Below are 13,201 nucleotides of genomic sequence, written 5' to 3' on the forward strand. Positions count from 1 at the left end.
AAAACGAATGTAATATGAAAGACATGAACATTCAAATAGCAAAAGGTATAATACTCGTACGTCCTGTACTAGTTTTCGTTGCTAGAAATTGTAATACAAAGAAATAAGCCTGTAGAAGATTAACATACAAAACTAATGAATTTTTAATAGGCCACATGCAAATGAAAATTATAATCCGATCCTGTTATTACACTCCGAATACGCTTCCCTGTCACAAAAACCACTGACATAGGCGCAACGAAGAGTTTTCGACTTATAATTGTATCTAAGTACTTAAATTCCTCGCAAGTGGCAATCATCCCCTCAAAAACCTTATTAGCAAATGTAGGTCTGACCAACTTTAGCTACAACTCTGAACTCACTAACAACGCTGAGTTGAATATTAGGACTTTTTGCAGTTGTAGGGCCCCGGTGTGCGGTTCTGTGTATAGTCACGGAATAAGCAGGGACATAATGAAACGCAGAAGGTTCTATGGATATTGATATTTCGCTAGGAGTTTAATTTAAAAAAAGATTTCTTAATAAGTACTTTTAACGAAGATGGTTTGTCAATCAATCAATATTTTATTTCAGACCAGGTCCATAGTGTACCTGATTAGTGTACCTGTAGTGTACCCGATTTAGGAGTAAGATGATCACTTGTCGGTTTTAATAATAACACTGCAACTGTGCGACTGTATAACTATGATGGTCTGCGTCGGTCAGACAATACATGTGGCTCCTGTTGAAGCTCCTCTTTATGGAGCGAACCATATTTTCAACTTAAGTATAAGACGTGAATGACCATAACAGTTTTTTAATACAACGTAATGAAATGATAGGTTTACAAAACCCATTTCTGTTTCATCCATACTAATATTATAAATGCGAATCTCTGTCTGTCTGTCTTTCTGTCTGTGTGTTCCCTCTTCACGCTTAAACCGCTGAATCGATTTAGATGATATTTGGCATAGAGATAGGTTAAGTCCCTGAGAAGGACATAGGATAGTTTTTATCCCGAAAATCATCCCTTAAGAAAGTAAAAAGCGGGGTGTAATTGAGATAATTAATGAAGTGCCTGCTAATTTGTGTGCATAATATGCTCAAATTGAATGATTGCTATGAGAATTTTTCCAGGCGCTATACTTACTTTAGCTGCTGTTACTAAGTCCACGCAGACGAAGTCGCGGGCTAAAGCTAGTTTTATAATAAACCCCATTTAAGCCTACCTCTAACTTAAAGTAAATATAGCAAATAGTTTGAAATGCAGTGTGCAGCGGTATCAGGACAAAGCCTAGTCGGAGTTGGGCTTACTTTGCGCATGTCAGGCGAGGCGGCCAGCGCAGGTCCTCCCGGCGTGACAGCGCGGCAGTCCGCGATCCGTCGCGCGGCGGAATCCACCTCGCGATCGGTTGCAGCCGTTACCACACCACTCTTTGGTACGTAAATAACACAACAACATCTTAAAACACACCTACATACTATAATCTATGGTATAGTTGAGCTGTCAAAGTTTTTTTTTAAATTAAAAATGGCCGCAAAGCTTCCCGCCTTTTTGCGCCTGTTGCGCGGCTGTTGCATCGTGTTTATGCGTAGGTACTCGATGCACGGTACTTGGAATGACGTGCTGTTTTAACGAGGTTCTGTAAATGTTGGTTCAGCGTTCGAAATTTGAAACGGGTTTTTAACCCTTAAATGCATGATTTTTTGTATAACTTTTTAATAAATTGAAATAGATGTGTCATGTTGTATAGATTGAGGGAATAATATTTTGGATAGCTGCATATTGAGCCACGGACTATCAAATATACGATGCATATATACATCATTATGCATTTAAGGGTTAAAAGGTATTCCACTTGTTGGATTTTATCGATTTGTAAGTTTAATTACATATTATTTTGCGGATTTTTCAACTATATGCGTCTTATAATTTGATTTAAATTTAAAAGAAGGCAGAAAAAAGTTTAATATTATACATATATAATATTGTCTTCGGTTACCGCGATACACATATACATATATTTACAGTCGAAATTCCTACCTTTTAATGTATGCACTAAATAAGTAGGTAGTTTATTGATGTGCACAAAAATATTGTTAAACGCGTTTTAAGTATACTCTAAATAATTATTTTTACAGCCGACTATTATAAAAACCTTTTTCTACTCGTCGACTGTAATTGCTGAATTAAGATTTCCAACTCAAGTATAATATTTATTTTAAAGCAGACCGCTTTAATGAAAAATCGACCATAATGAAACTGACCAATCACAGCTCGCCGCGGTCAAGAGGATGAAACAAAACGATAGCTCAAATTAATTACTTATTTTAGGTTGTACAGTAGAAACAATTGCTTCATAAGTCAGAAACGCGCATGTGACACCCTTAACATAGCAACATCCATAGACTACGAAGACCGCTTAGCGTTGCTTGTTAGTCTCCATAGGCTACGGTGGCCAAAATCGAGAAAAAAACTGTCAAAAAAATTAATTTAGCAAGGAGCAGGCTGCTCATGAGTTACGAGAAGGTGTCATTGACCAACCCGTCGGGGGCGCCTACGAGTATGAAGGCATCGCGGGCCGCGGTAGCTCGCGTATCTTAGCTGTATACTTTTAGTTTGTTTACCTATATGGTTCTACTAGTTTTAAGTATTATTTTTGTTGATTTGTAGAAAAAGTATTGTATACAAAAGTGATATATAATCAAGCTTTTCAATTTCTTACCCAATTAAGGCCACTCAGCAAGCTTCGTGGTCTTAACTCAGTACTCGACTGAAAAGCTCTTCATTATGTCACGATTGTATAAAATACTATTATTAAACAATAAACCCCCATGTCCTTTTTAAATCGCACCGTCAACACCTTTCCCAATACGCGAGCTCATTACCTATGCGTGTCATTCATCGCTACACGTTCATTACACCGTGCAAATGTACTTCACAGAGTACACGACGTGTCTATACTGAACACGTAGCGGCTGATGTGAATGTGTAATGAGGCCGTTTGAGCTAACGATCGACATTCGACATTGCAATAACCAGCTTCCTGCGTACAACTCGAAGTCCTAATGTGCTATAAATAGGACATATCACATACCTGGTTAAATGACGAATTTAACAACATTTACCCTAGAATCCAAGTTTTTGGAAATCGCTATTTGGAAAATGGGAAACGTTTGAACAAAATAGCGTATTTTAAAGAAAATAATGCGAATTGTGTTGCGAATAAAGATAATACAGTTAATATTTTCTCGTAAATAAAAAGTCTGAAGGTAATTGGAAGGGAAAAAGATCAAGATAACACAATTTATTCGCTTTGTAATCTGATTAAACAGAACCATTTTCAAATGATATAAACGGTTGCGCTCCCGTTATTTTTGTCCTATAAAAATGACAACATAAAATAAGAATCACTCAAACAACATACTATGTTATTTCAATTTGATATTTTGTCAGTCAATAAAAAGCCCGTTTGTGCCAGCCATCGAGAATATGGCTCCAAGAAATGATCAAAGCTGCGGGCTTAGCACGGTAGCATTTTTATCGCCTGTCACCATGCCTGTCACGTTCTAACAAGTTTGTAAGTGCGAAAGTGACAGGCATAGTGACAGGTGATAAAAATGCTACCGTGCTAAGCCCGCTGAACAGCATTAATTTTATATATTTTCTAGATCTACTTTACGTGATCAAATAAGTTTGTATTTATTTTTTAACGTTAATAAATATTACATAATTTTGAATACGAAACATTATCATTAATGTTTCTTACTAAGATCATGGTGATCAAAATATTTTTTTTTCTGTGATGTCACATAAGCTATTTAGGTGCCTTATTTCGAATTTGTCAAGAAACAAAACATTGTTGTTTTGAGTTGTAAAAGATGACTTTGTGCTTTATTTTGAACGTTATCAACTGATGAGATGAAATGATGTTTCTATGTTTATTATCCTCGGTTTATAAAACACTAACTAACTAAGACACCAGCGCGCTGATTTTCCACCTTCATCACCGGGCATAACATTCTCCTGCCCGCTATGCTGTCGCGACTGCCGCTCTCGCATTGGACTTACTAGTCATTTACATAAGTGCCGCAATGTTAGGGACGCTGTTTTAAACCATCATTTAACTAATATTGAAGGCGAATGATGATGATGATGATGATAATACACTGGAAATTCGTGTACAAACGAAATGATTTCGAAAGACATTTCCTTATGGCCCTCGTGTGCTAAAAATAGTACAACTTGTACAGTCCCTTCACCCTTCCCCTTCACCCTAACCCCTACCCTTCCCTTTTACTAGATTTAGGCGACCACTTGAGCTAAACTTAGCGTGACTTATGTCTGCTTAGCTATACTTTTAAATTGGCTATCATCATCTGTATTCTTTTTACAGGTTTGTCACCTACTTACCGTAGTTTGTTTTACTTCTGTATTTTAACTATAATTGAACTTCTGCAAAAGAAATCATTTTAAAAACACAAAGTCCCCGGCAAGCTCGGTTCTCCATACAAACGTAGTTACGCTCTTTTGCTCGAAACGAAATTTTGCTCTGAAACTTTGTACTTACAATAGGATAAGGTATAATATATCTATGTCTGTAATTAGTTTATTTAGCTTCAGATACCATAGTTAAAAAAATACAGCGAATTTAAGTTTTTCATACAATGCTTGTTAATGCTCTATTTCGTTTGTCTTATAATCTGGAGCTATATAAACTAATTACAGACCTAGATATACCTCATGTCATTGTATGTGCAAAGTTTCATTACAATCGAACACGTGGTTTTAAAATGAGAACGAAACTCCGTTTGTATGGCAAGGTAAAATTCGGCTGATCTTGCCGGGGACTTTTAAGTCTCAAGTACTGAAAAAACCGGCCAAGTGCGAGTCGGACTCGTGCACCGAGGGTTCCGTACTTTTTAGTATTTGTTGTTATAGCGGCAACAGAAATACATCATCTGTGAAAATTTCAACTGTCTAGCTATCACGGTTCATGAGATACAGCCTGGTGACAGACGGACAGACGGAAAGCGGAGTCTTAGTAATAGTGTCCCGTTTTTACCCTTTGGGTACGGAACCCTAAAAATGGATGTCCCCGCCCCACGGGTACGCCGCCATTCATGATGCAAGAACAAAAGGGAATGATTTATATTCAGTGCCTATTCCCATCTGGGACAAATGGGAATACACCGTAAAAAATAAAATCTGATAGGAAATACTACTCAACAACCACTGAAATAGTAAAACACTAATTACCTCGCAATACGGTTCCGCTAATTGGAATTAAAACGGAATAATTTTACTACTAATTAATGAACTAAGAGGATGGTTCATGCCAATTAAATTGTAGTGCTGTTTTGTTTCAGGGTTTTAATTGATACTTGTGAAACAATTAGGTATTAATAAATGTTAGATTTATATGAATTCATTTACTTTTATAACAAGATTAATAAATTTTTGTCTTTTTTCTAATGATAAAAAACAAGGTATAAATATATCGACTAGTCTAAAAGTATATTTTTACAACCAAAAGACATTCGATCACAATAAGTACAAAACCAAGTTGTTTTTTGCTTGCAAAAATCACAAACGAATACCCCACGGACAATTTCACCTAATTCACATCCTCCCAAATTTCCACCAACATTAATGACCCAATTGGACTGCAAATTTAACGAAATTGTGCCGCGGAGATTGTGAATCCCGGAGCCCTATTCTGTTCTAATCTGATCTGATGTTGTTTTCATATTGTTTTGATACGACTTAGAGTCAGCGTGCGCCACTGCATCAATCAGCGCGAGCCGCTTAGGCTGATAGGTATAGTCTGTCCAGCCATTTCCGTCAGTAGAAAAAAGCGGCAAATAAAAAAAAATGTAGACGCCTTTTTCGAATGACAAAGTTGTTTGACTGACTATATATTTACGAAATACAATGAGGATGATTGGCCGGTTGAAGTATTTTACAGATGGCACCAGCATAGGTCTTATTTGTCAATGCTACGGCCTGGATGCCAGCCTCCCTTTAAGCCAAGTCTTATAGAACAAAACTAGCGACAGGTAAAACGTATGCTAGCGTCATCTATAAAAACCTTTGATTGTTGCCAACATCTCATAAGGTATCTCGTGCCGTGTAAGGTGCTCGTAAGATGCCCGATCACTAGTCTGAAGGTTGTATCAAAATAAGACAAAAACCTTATCAGAGTGTAAAAACAGAATAGGCCGCCTCGTCCCGAGGGGATGGGATTAAGTATATTTACAAGCATTATTTAACTTTATGTTCAGAGTTGTTTTGGGATGAACAATATGGTCAACCTTTACTTGCACTAAAAATTCACAACAAGATATGAAACTTATTACTATACCTATAGTTTTAGTTATTCGTTTTAAACAAAAAAAATCTTGCAAATTTATGTTATAATTTAATCAATAGTTTATGAATATTTTTACATGTGTGATTGATAAGTTAAGTCTCCATGTTACAATTTCCCTTTCGGGAAAGTTTACTGGAGTGTATATTTGAGTAAGTCCAAGAAGTCATTAGAACGCAAACATATATAACCATTAAAGCTCCCAACATGTTTTGCTACCACCCCTTTTCGTTCAAATAATCGTTATTTGAAATGTCAGTGTTTACCCTCGAGTAGTGAACGGGTACGTGATCATGATCAATCATAAATCAAAAACATTCAACCCGGTCAACGTTCAAGCCCGAAATGTCGGATACAAAAGTTTTCTACCCCAGATTTATCCTCGCAAACCGTTTTTTACCCCAGTTGACCTTTTTAAAGTATATTAATATTTCGTAATTATACGAATTTATTACTCATGTAACTCAAGCTCGCGTGTTCAAAATTACGTTGGAACAAGGGCCTTTTGAAAACTGTTGAATAGCGTGGTTCAGTTCACTAATTCAAGAGAGCTCGATAGGCATCCAATGAACGCTGGAACAAAGAATGTATGCTTGAGTGCGGGAGTTTTTCTGTGTTAAGTAACAATAGGCTAGTAATAAGTTGTTCAGGAGTGGAGTTATGACTGTTATGAGCCCGAGGTCAATATTTCCATACTTTCTCGGAAGGAATACATCTCGGGATTGCGAGAATCCGCGAACTTCTGGGTTGATACAAGCTTCTGTTTTTCGTTCATATTTTTCCTTGAATCTGAATACGTTGTTTCAAAGTTATAATGAAGATAGAATAGGATTTATGTACAGTCAATATCAATAGCGGATGAGACTTCGTGGAAAGTAAATTCTATAATTGCTTTAAAAAATTGATAAGTTTGTTTTAGTTAAACAATTAGAGGATACTTTCGGCGCATTGTTCTTATCCTCCTATGATTGCTGACTGTATATATAAATCATTTATTTTGAAGGCATATTACTCAATTTTTTTTTGAAATAGATTAACAATTTACCAATCAGGGAAAAAAAAAATTCTTTTTGCATACCCCTTACTCTGTCTAACCGAATATTTTTTTCGGTTCTGCATGGATTCAAAATATCCAAAACTTTTTGGTTAGATAAATATTCTGAATTTATGGACATTTGGACCTTTATTTTATCGAAAATCTACCCCCACCCTATTTGGTTAAACTTGCATAGAATAATATATGACATCTATTACAGTTTTTTTAATTTATATATAGTAGTGTGACTACTTTAAAAAAAAACACAAATCATTTAATAAATTAATTTGATTTGTTCCCAAACTTGTTGTATAAAAAATTATGAAATTCAAATGTTGAAAATCCATATCCAATGAAATTCAAATAATCTCACTCGCTACCTACGCTTGTAAGTTGAATAGGTTTTTGTTCACTGGTTTATATCAACAAGTTAATTTACATAAATATTTAATGTAGGTACCAAATATCATCTGAATTGTTTTTTACCGACTTCAAAAAAGAAGATTTTTTTATTATTAATTAGGTAGAGCGTTTGCGGTTGAACAGTTTGTATGTATGTATGTATGTAAACACTTTATTGTACATAAGACAGATTACAAACGCAATAAAAGAACATAAATATATACAATGTACAAAGGCGGACTTATCCCTAGAAGGGATCTCTTCCAGTCAACCTTTGAGCAATTGAGAATGAAACAATAAACAGATCAAGATAGACAAACGAACACTATGAACAGTTTGAATGGTAATTTTCATAGTATGTGACCTGTTTCCGTTGCTCTTAAGTGTACACATATTGCGTTCATCTTAAATCGCCACCAAATTTTCATTTCTAAAGTTGTCTACCACGCTTTCAACCCTCCATGAGGTCAATTCTAATTTAACAATTTGTTATGGTTTTGACCTGGTCTTGATACAACTATAACGATCGTCTTGGTGATTTGCTGATTTCACGCACGAATTTCACACATCTCTCCCACCATGGGGCTTTAAACGCAGGGCTCGATTCTACTCGCTACACCGGGCTACTTTTACTAATATGGGACCGACTTCGAAATCGCGAAAAACATGTTCGCTATTGCATAGAAAACATCGACCTCTGATCAGCCAAAATGTATAAAAAATGCAATATTTTTTTCGCGATTTCGGGGTTGGTTCTATAATAAAATTAGCTCAGTTTAGCGAATAGAAACGAACCCTCTGTATAAAATCAAAACCGTAACAAATCTTCAAATAAGAATCTGGCTCCAATTAGGATACATGTCGGTAATCCTTAGCCGTCCCATTTGCACTCTCAAATTGGACTGGAAATCTTTATGACCAGTGACCGTAATTTGACAGGTCATCTAAGAAGGCTGTCAAGTACTCCGCCTTAAGACACCTTACCCTTGTTAAAAATTCATGTAGGCTTTGGGTTTCACATCTGTTTTATCTAATATCAAATTTGGAGTTGAAACTCTAGGTCCATGGGGTCCCAGCGCGCATAAGTTGTTTGCAGAAATCGCGAAGCGTCTGGTTGACGTAACTGGTGACCGAAGAGCTGGCGGCTTTCTCGCACAACGTATCAGCATTGCGATACAGCGGGGAAATGCCGCCAGCATCCTTGGTACAATGCCTCAAGGGCCTATTTTAGATTTAAGCTAGTTATTAATTTCGTTTACGTAGTACCACTGTATATATCTTGTATATCAAATCAATATCGAAATTAGATTTACCACCCTTTTCATAAAACCTCTGTTCAATGTCGTCCCTTTCTTACAAACTCAATTGTAAAATGACGAAAAGGGATTAAAGATTATCAAGGGTTTGTTAGATATCGGGGCGGTCGAGGTGCTCAAAAATATCTGAACACGCACTCTAACGCCGTGACAATATAGGCGTGTTCAGATATTTGTGAGCACCTTGGCCGCTCCGATATATCTGATGGCGACTGTACCTATTTAAGATTCGGGTGCCGTTTGGCGTATTTTTACATTAATTGTAGTTAAATATGTGAATTGACAAATAAACAGATAAAACATTAAAGTCGGATTATGTAACCCAACAGTGGGTAACTTTGGCCCACATGAAAACCGCATGGGTCACATAAAACTTAAAAAAACCGGCCAAGTGCGAGTCGGACTCGCGCACTGAGGGTTCCATACTTTTTAGTATTTGTTGTTATAGCGGCAACAGAAATACATCATCTGTGAAAATTTCAACTGTCTAGCTATCACAGTATTCACATGTGATTCACAGTTCATGAGATACAGCCTGGTCAGACAGACGGACAGACGGACAGCGGAGTCTTAGTAATAGGGTCCTGTTATTACCCTTTGGGCACGGAACCCTAAAAACGTGGTTGGTTAGCTAAAAGCAACTAGATAACAATGTGGCATATTTCCAATGTGATAATATACCCTGCACTGAAGTAATCCCAAAAGACTAAGTTACCTTCCAGCCAGGGACAATGTAACCCACCTTTACGGTACTAAAAGTAGATAATAAAAAACCGGCCAAGTGCGAGTCGGACTCGCGCACTGAGGGTTCCATACTTTTTAGTATTTGTTGTTATAGCGGCAACAGAAATACATCATCTGTGAAAATTTCAACTGTCTAGCTATCCCGGTTCATGAGATACAGCCTGGTGGCAGACAGACAGACAGACAGATGGACAGACAAACAATGGAGTCTTAGTAATAGGGTCACGTTTTTACCCTTTGGGTACGGAAAAATCCCTTTCGTTGAGTAGCACGATGTTTATTTATGAATCTGACAAAATAATATATATTGACAAAATAATGTTTGTCCTAAAATAATATTGTCGGGAATTGTTGACACTAAACTAGACAAATATATGCTTAATTGATTGAAGCAGACAAATTAAACTCTTTGTTAAACTGGATTTTCATCAGCTTTTGATTAATTATTCCAAAATATTGCGAAGTATTTAATCAGAAAGAGAAATACAAAAACATTATGATGAAAAACATTTAAAATATAATTTTATATTTGCAAACAAATTTGAAAACATTCTGAAGTGAAGATTCTCCATTTTACGGGTTTTCAACGCCTGTCACATTTTGGGAACTTACCTTACCCTTGTTACGGTGAAGTAATTAATTAATATATGAATTATATTTTCTGAAATATTTGGTTCTTGGTGCCTCTACTTAATTCACCAACAAATTCAAAAATGTATTTTTCAATGTGTGCTTTATCTTTATCTATGGGGCTACTTTTCTCTCAATTAGACTGTAGGTACCTCCTAGTACCTTCAGCATCAACAACTACGCAGAAAAAAGGTACCATAAAAATGTGAAATCACAACCAACAATCAGAAAAAAAAACCGCTTCATTAGAATAATTTTGACATATATACCTTCTGTTTAGCCGGATACTAATTATTATGAGGCCTTCGTATTGTACTTTTTACAGGTACTTTCGCTGAAAATAATTCATAAAAATCAAAACCAGATTTTGCTTCGTCCTATCTTTGGTGCTAGCGATAAAACGCATCAATAAGCTTATCTAATCTTTGAATATCGACTAAGTGTATTGTAGACCAAGGACAATAGGGTATTTATTACACTGTATTTAATAGTACATTATGATACAAGTGTGCTAAGTTGGTCATTACACACGAGGCGATATTGTGCGCGCGAGCTGTAAGCGAGCGCGCAATAAGAAAGCCGATGTGTGTAATGACCAATGCACACGCGTTTCATACGACGTTTTTCAACACACTTGCGAGAAAAAAAAGAAACTCATATTAATCAAATTTTAATAGTTAAAACAGTTAGTATTGTTTCATCTATCATACTCGTACTGCCGGCCGGCCCTCGCTCGCCCCGGCCGCGGGCGGCGCGGCGGGCGGGCCGGCCGGGCGGCGGCGTGCCCGCCAGTCTGACCAATTAAAGAAGGCTCCCTTTCCATGCATATTATTAGCAATCAGTTACCTTCTTAGTTCAGTCGGATAATATAATGAAAAAGGACGAGTGGAATAATACACTGAAAGAGCACGCGTGTTTAATATCTAGGATTATGAGCCAAAAATCGGTGGAATAAAAACGTCGTTTTGAGCAAGTGTGTTGAAAAATAAATTATTTCACACTATGCATGAAACAAAGCACCAGATAATTTGAAGAAAAACATAGATTGCAGTTTTTAAACACAATTTCTATTTAATCCATCGGATTGAAGTATAAAAAGTAGGGTACTTGACCGTGACGTCATTGTGTAATGTTTCATATACATTATATATTAGCAAATCGTTTTGACAGTTCTAAAAAAGAAACTGATTTGACTAGTAGGAGAATACCCTATTCCACACTGTACTTTCCTGTTAAATATATTAAATATGTACTTTCCTGTACTTATTGTGTGGAATTAATGTGAAATAATGTAATCAAAAAGTTGAGGTAATCGATATGACTAGGGGTAGGCACCCTGCACCATCATCAGCACTGAACCTTGACTAAAATGTTCCTTAAAAACCTTACGTATTTGCTTGACAAACTTAATGAAAAAGACAAATTGCCAATCTTGAAATACGCGTCAATGAAGAGTACCGTTCTGGTCTTCATCGGCAGTTCCACTTCATCAAATCTAACTTTTTAATACTGCTTAATTTGTTGATGAAAATGCAAAAATCACTATAAATTTGTCTGTAAGATTTAAGGAGTACTCTCAATTCCTCATGGAGCCCATCATTAGAACTGGATTTTGGCAATAATGGGACCATATTAAACATATTAATAAAGGGTCACTCACGTATTATTATGTTTAATATGTCTGTGTCTCACGGAAGTTTTGTTATTAAATTAAAGATGGGACTAATCTGGAATTACATAAAACCTGTGTTTTGATATTTTTTAACCGATTACATTATGTTTGTTACCTTATGTTAATGCACTGAAAGGTTGTATATGTAACTATGTATATACAATAAGAATGACACTGATTTAAACTTTCACGATTTTTGTTTACGCGATTAAGTCCCGTCGTTGTAAATAATAATGAATAAGAATGACTACCCAAAACAAAATCTTGTTAACACAATATACACGTAAAACACAAAGCATACCATCAGGCCAGGAACAAAGGAATTACGTTAGACGTCATAATGTTGCCATAGTAATTTGTGCATATGCGATGACTTGCCCTTATCGGTCATCTATCATCCCGACACGTTATGCTCAACCCTTTGTAGGGTACAGATATTTATTCAGATGGGCCATATAATAATACTAGTGGTCCTTGTAGGCTATAGGGCCGCAATTTATAAAATATTAAACAATTTTATTAGATTCCCTATGTTATAACGACAACAAGTTACGACAACTATACACTTAAACTCTGTTTTTGAAGTAAAACTTCTTTAAGCGCGACTAGAGGGTAACTCAGATTTTCTGACGGAAGTAACGCTCAGCGTAATCGCGTGTAAAGCGCACATACTTTTTTTGTAAGCGTAACTTATTTTTCATGATTTCTTTGCATACATTTTGGCGCAGTCGTGTGTGCTGTGATGTCACAGAGTGCGCGCTTTTTGTATGGGGCGTTTCTACTCGGGGTACGCGCGCCACAGTTGTTTTCGCAATTATGTAAATTTCTGGGGGACGTTCAATAAATAGCAGGTTTTGTAGAAACATTTGTAGCATCATTAGGCATCTTCCAAAAAACTCATGCATCTAGCTAATTCTGCAACACGGTAGTATTATTTCAGATAAAAAAAAATGATACCTACTCGTATCGAACTATCTCATTCACTATCCACTCGCACCAATATGAGTATTAGTTACAAGGCGCTTTGCGAATGATATCATATCATAATAAG

General features: G+C 36.3%; 1 protein-coding gene across 1 annotated transcript in view; it reads left to right on the top strand.

The window, feature by feature from the left end:
* Positions 1–1,301: 1,301 nt before the first annotated feature.
* LOC134755655 (uncharacterized) overlaps positions 1,302–13,201 on the top strand; it is a 139,179-nt gene continuing 127,279 nt past the window's right edge. The window contains exon 1 of the mRNA XM_063692186.1: positions 1,302–1,418. The gene's annotated coding sequence lies outside the window, so the exon portion shown is untranslated. The remainder of the gene's footprint in view (positions 1,419–13,201) is intronic.

The sequence above is a fragment of the Cydia strobilella genome, chromosome 3, assembly GCF_947568885.1.
Source record: "Cydia strobilella chromosome 3, ilCydStro3.1, whole genome shotgun sequence".
In the NCBI taxonomy this organism is placed as follows: Eukaryota; Metazoa; Arthropoda; class Insecta; order Lepidoptera; family Tortricidae; genus Cydia; species Cydia strobilella.